This window comes from Martes martes (genome assembly GCF_963455335.1).
Source record: "Martes martes genome assembly, chromosome: 3".
Classification (NCBI taxonomy): Eukaryota; Metazoa; Chordata; class Mammalia; order Carnivora; family Mustelidae; genus Martes; species Martes martes.
In genome coordinates, this window is record NC_137890.1 from 83,810,314 (window position 1) to 83,816,165 (window position 5,852).

A 5,852-nucleotide genomic window follows, 5' to 3' on the forward strand; every position below is an offset into this window, starting at 1 on the left:
TAAGGATGTGCTATTGAGAACACCTATATGGTATACTGGTCTGAATCCAGGTAAATCACTTTGTTAACTTCTAAGATTTGGTGAGTGGGGGCAAGAATACATTAATTTTGCTGCCATCCAAGAAAAAACTTGTATGTAACTTCCCTTTGCTTATTAAAACTGCCACCTACCAAGTTCGATTGGTAGTGGAGAGTGGACCTCAGAGAGCCCTGAGTAACCTCACAGTTGCCATGGGCCTAGTTAACCATCACACACTGGGAGGAGCTGCAGCTGCCACAGCCAGCCCTAGTCACTATCACTGCAACCATGAGCAGCAAGGCTGAGACCCAGCAGCTGCCCACCACTCCACCCTCAGTGCTGCCGACACCACCAGCAGCTCCATAGGGAGTGGCAGCCTGGGTGGCCTCACATTTTTGGCACCTGGAGGCTGGGATAAGAAGGACTTTGCAACGAAGATTTTGAGAACAGTAAAATGGTTCAATGTAAGAAATGGATATGGTTTCATCAATAGAAATGACACCAAGGAAGATGTATTTGTACACCATACTGCCAAAAAGAACAGTAACCCCAGGAAGTACCTTTGCAGTGCAGGAGATGGAGAGACTGTGGAGTTTGATGTCCTTGAATGAGAAAAGGGTGCAGAGGCAGCAATGTGACAGGCCCTGGTAGAGTTCCAGTGCAAGACAGTAAGTATGCAGCAGACCATAACCATTATAGATGCTATCCATATCTCAGGGGTCCTCCATGCAATTCCCAACAGAATTGCCACAATAGTAAGAGTGGGGTTGGAAAGTGATCTTGAAAGCCAGGCCCAAAAGCACTAGCCCTACTGCAGGTGATGGTTCCCACCTTACTATATGCAGAGACCCTATGGGCATCAACCACAATATTACAATACTCCTGAGCAGGGAGAAGTCATGGAAGGTGCTGACAACCAGGGTGCAGAACAAGGTAGATTAGTGAGACAGAATACGTATCAGGGTTATAGGCCACAATTCCACAGGGGTCCTCCTCACCAAAGACAGTGTAGAGAGAACGGCAATGAGGAAGATAAGGAAAAATCAAGATGAGACCCAAGAAAATCAAGATGAGGTCGGTACAACTGCAACTTCAATTACCAAGGCGGATGTCCAGAAAACCCTAAACTACAAGATGGAAAAGAGACAAAAGCATCCCATCCACTAGCTGAGAATTCATCCACTCTGGAGGCTGAGCAGGGCGGGGATGAGTAAATGCCGGCTTACCATCTCTGCCATCATCTGGTTTAGTCATCCAACACAAAGAAATGAAGATGAAATTCCAGCAATAAGAAATGAACAAAAGATTGGAACTGAACACCTTAAGTGCTTGCTTTTTGTCCATTGATGAGATAAACAGAACTGTCTGCATTATCTGTGCAGCGTGGCATTTTTATTATTTTTACCTAAAGAGGTCTCTTTTTAGTAATGACAAACGTGTTTGTTTGTTTGTTCATTCATTTTAAAGCTTGTTTTTCCTCAGTACATCTTTAAAGGTTTTTAATTGTCTCATGTCTGGTCAAGTTGAGATTTTTAAGAAACTCATTTTTAATTTGTAATAAAAATTTACAACTTGATTTTTAAAAATAAAAATGTCAACAAACAGCAAGCATCTATTAATAGAAGTCTTAAAACAAACAAACAAGTAAGGAAAATCCTGCCATCTATCAGCTTGGAGTAGCCTGTCTCTTTCTTCGGTCTCTCCCTGCCCTCTGAGTACAGGAATCAGTTTCAGATTATACCAGGAGGCTCCTGAGAGCATTTCAAACCAACAGTGCCATATTTAATTTTGCTGTTGTAGCCCAAAGGCAGCCATAAATGATACATAATTGAGTGGTTATGACCTGTTTCAATAAAAATTTATTTATAAAATTTATATAAAATTATAAAAAATATAAAATTATAAAACAACATATAAAACAAGTGGTGGGCTGGATTTAGTTTGCTGACCCTTGTTCTAGGTCTATGAGAGAGGTGACAGGAGGGGTCTAGAGAGGTAGAAATTAGATGAGGATGCCGGCTTGGAGACTAGAGATGGTCCAGGGGCAGGATGGTGTTAAAGGCTTAGCACGTATGGAGGACTGGAGCCACACCTGAACTCAGTGGATGCCTTGAGACCTATAGATACTGTCCTGCACTCCAGAAAGCTTTGTCTCTGGGTGGCATGAGGGAAAGGCCAGGTGCAACCCAGCTTTGCCACGGCCTAACTACATGCAGCATTCTGTCCCAGGAACATTTTGCTGAAAACCTGGCCCTGGGGCTAGAGTCCCTGACCTTCTGGGATAAGCTGATAAATTCTCTGGGCCTGGCATCCTGTCTGCTGGCATCCTCTCCTCAGGCTGTCTGCAGAAAGCTTGCCTAGAACAGAGCATTCTAGGTGAAGGCTTTTGAAATCCAGGCCACCCTGGTGACTTTCCTTTGGGTGTCACACCACCACCCCCCAGGACAGTCAGAGCCTGGAAGCAGGGGAGGAGGGCAGGAAGCTGGCATTCGAGCCAAATCCAGAGGTGAGGCCACCTAAGAACATGGGGCCAGGGTAGATCAGAGGGCCAATAGGCAGCTTCTCAAGGTGGCCAGAGAAGCAAAGCCGTGTGAAGCCTGGATAGCTTTGCAGGAAGGGGGAGGCACAGCCTTGATGCATCTTCCTGTAGGGCTAGTCCAGGGTGGTTGCCCAACCATGTGCCCCACACCATGGAGTTAGCATATACCAATGGGTACCTGGGGACAGCTACTCCCAGCTGTGTTGAACTCTTCAGACCTTCACAGGGACCCATCCCTGTGGAGGGATGGGTGACATCCTGATAACTTGAAATCTTCATGCAAGTGACCTAAAAATACCAGACTAGAGCCACATGAATAAATGGAAATAGACTCTCTATCAAGATGTGGGCTTTCTAGCAGCTGTTCTCCTGTCACTTCATGAAAAGCTACCCCTCTCCTTACTGGTGGAAGATCCTTGCTTCCTAGCATGCATGAGACCCTTTAGCTTTCCCTCCTCCCTTGGCCTTCAGTTCTTTGGTTGCCTCTAAGGAGAGATGGACCTCCATGCTCAAAATCCAAGAAGCACAGAGAAATCCCATTAATTTAACAAAAGCTGGCCATTGCCAAGGCATATCATAGACAAAGTCACAAAATACACAGACAAGGAAAGAATCCAGAAAGCAGCAAGAGGCAAAAAAGATCCTTAAACTACAGGGGAAGACAAACCAGTTTCACAGCAGATAGATCTACAGAAACATGGCAAGCCACAAGAGAATGGCAGGATATATTCAACATGGTAAATGGGAAAAAATATGCAACCAAGAATACTTTATACAGCAAGGCTCTCTTTCAGAATAGAAGGAGAGATTAAGAGTTTCCCAGACAAACAAAAACTAAAGGAGTTCATGCCCTCTAAACCAGCCCTGCAGGAAATAGTAAGGGGGACTCTTTGAGTGGGGGAGAAAAGACCCCAATGCAACAGAGATTGGAAAGGACCAGAAAACATTACCAGAAACACCAACTCTACAGGTAACACAAGGGCACTAAATTTATACTTTTCAGTAGTAACTCTGAATATGAATGGACTAAATGCTCCAACCAAAAGATATTGGGTATCAGAGTGGAAAACAACAACAACAACAACAACACAAAACAAAACAAGAACATCCATCTATATGCTACCTACAAGAGACTCATTTTGGACCTAAAGACACTTGAAGATTGAAAGTGACTGGATGAAGCATCATCTGTCAGGTGAATGGTTGTGGAAAGAAAGCCTACTTATATCAGACAAACTACATTTTAAAATGGAGACAGTATTAAGGCATGAAGAAGAGCATTATATCATAATTAAGGGGTCTAACCACCAAGAAGATCTAACAATTGTAAATACTTATGTCCCCAACTTGGGAGTACCCAGTTTATATATAAAATCAATTAATAACAAACATAAAGAAACTCATTAATAATAATACAATAATTTTAGGGGACTTTAACACTCCATCAATAGCAATGAATAGATCATCTAAGCAGAAAATCAACAAGGAAACAATGGCTCTGAAGGACACACTAGACTGGATGAGTTTGACAGATATATTCTGAACAGTTCATCCTAAAGCAGCAGAATACACATTCTTTTCTAGTGCACACAGAACATTCTCCAGGATAGATCACATACTGGGTCACAAATCAGTCCACAACAAGTACAAAAATGATAGAGATCATACCATGCATATTTTCAGACCACAATATATGCAACCTAAATTCAACTACAAGAAAAAGATTGGGAGAGACCAGAAATATATGGAGTTTAAAGAACATCCTACCAAGAAGGAATGGGTTAACCAGGAAATTAAAAAAAAAATTAAAAAGTGGTTGGAAGCAATGAAAATTAAAACATGACAGTCCAAAACTTTTGAGATTCACCAAAGGCATCTAGTCCTAAGAGGAAATTATATTGCAATACAGGCTTACCTCCAGAACCAAGAAAAGTCTCAAATACACAACCTAACCTTACACCTAAATGACCAAGAAAAGGAACAGCCAATAAAGCCTGAAGCCAGAAGAAGAAGGGAAATAATAAGAAGTAAAGCAGAAATAGATAATATAAAAACAAAGAAAACAAATATAAATAGTATAACAGATAAGTGAAACTAAGAGCTGATTCTATGAAAGAATTAATAAAATTGATAATCCCCTAGCCAGACTTATCAAAAAGAGAGAGAGAGAGAGAGAGAGAGAGAAAGGACTCAAATTAATAAAATCATGAAAGAAAGAGGAAAGATCACAATCAACACCACAGAAATACAGTTGAAAGAGAATATTATGAACAATTATCTGCCAACAAGCTGAGTAATCTGGAAGAAAAGGACAAATAACTAGAAATGCACAATCATCAATACTTAAATGGGAAGAAATAGAAAATCTGTGCAGAACCATAACCAGTGAAGATACTGAATCAGTAATCAAAAAATCTCTCAACAAATCCAGAGCCAGATGGCTTCCCAGGGGGATTCTACCAGCTATTTAAAGAAGAGTTAATACCTATTCTTCTCAAAATGTTCCAAAAGATAGAAATGGAAGGAAAACTTCCAAACTCCTTCTACAAGGCCACCATTATCTTGATTCCAAAACCAGATAAAGACCCCACTCAAAAGAAGACTTACAGGCCAAGATCCCTGATGAAAATGGATGCAACAATTCTAAATAAGATACTGGCAAATCAAGTCTAACAGTACATTAAAAGAATGATTCACCATCATCAAGTGGGATTTATTTCTGGGCTGCAGGGGTGCTTTGATATTTACAAATCAATCACCATAATATATCAAAAAGTATTTGACAAAATATAGCATCCATTCTTGATAAAAAGTCTCAATAAAGTCAGGAGAGATGAGACATACCCCAACATCATAAATGCCATATATGAAAGACCCACTGTAATGGGAAAACCTCTCAGTTTTTCCGGAGAAAAATTGAGGGTTTTCCCCCTATGATCAGAAACAAGATGAAGATGTCTACTCTCACCATTACTATATAACATAATAATAGAATTCTTAGCCTCAGCAATCAGGTAACAAAAAGGAATAAAAGGTATCCAAATCAGCAAGGAAGAAGTCAAACTTTCACTCTTTGCTGAAGACACGATACTCTATGTTGAAAACTTGAAAAACTCCACTGAAAAATTGCTAGAACTAATACAAGAATTCAGCAAAGTGGAAGGATATAACGTCAACATATGGAAATCTGTTGCATTTCTATATACCAATAAAGAAGCATCAGAAAAAGGAATCAAGGAATGGATCCCACTTGCAACTGCACCCCAAACCATAAGATACCTAGAAATAAACAGAG

At 40.7% G+C, this 5,852-nt stretch overlaps 1 pseudogene across 1 annotated transcript; it reads left to right on the forward strand.

The window, feature by feature from the left end:
• The first annotated feature begins 306 nt into the window (after positions 1-306).
• Positions 307-1,232, forward strand: LOC308340423 (Y-box-binding protein 1-like; annotated as a pseudogene). The gene has a single exon. The product of its transcript is annotated as a Y-box-binding protein 1-like (transcript).
• The last annotated feature ends 4,620 nt before the right edge of the window (positions 1,233-5,852 follow it).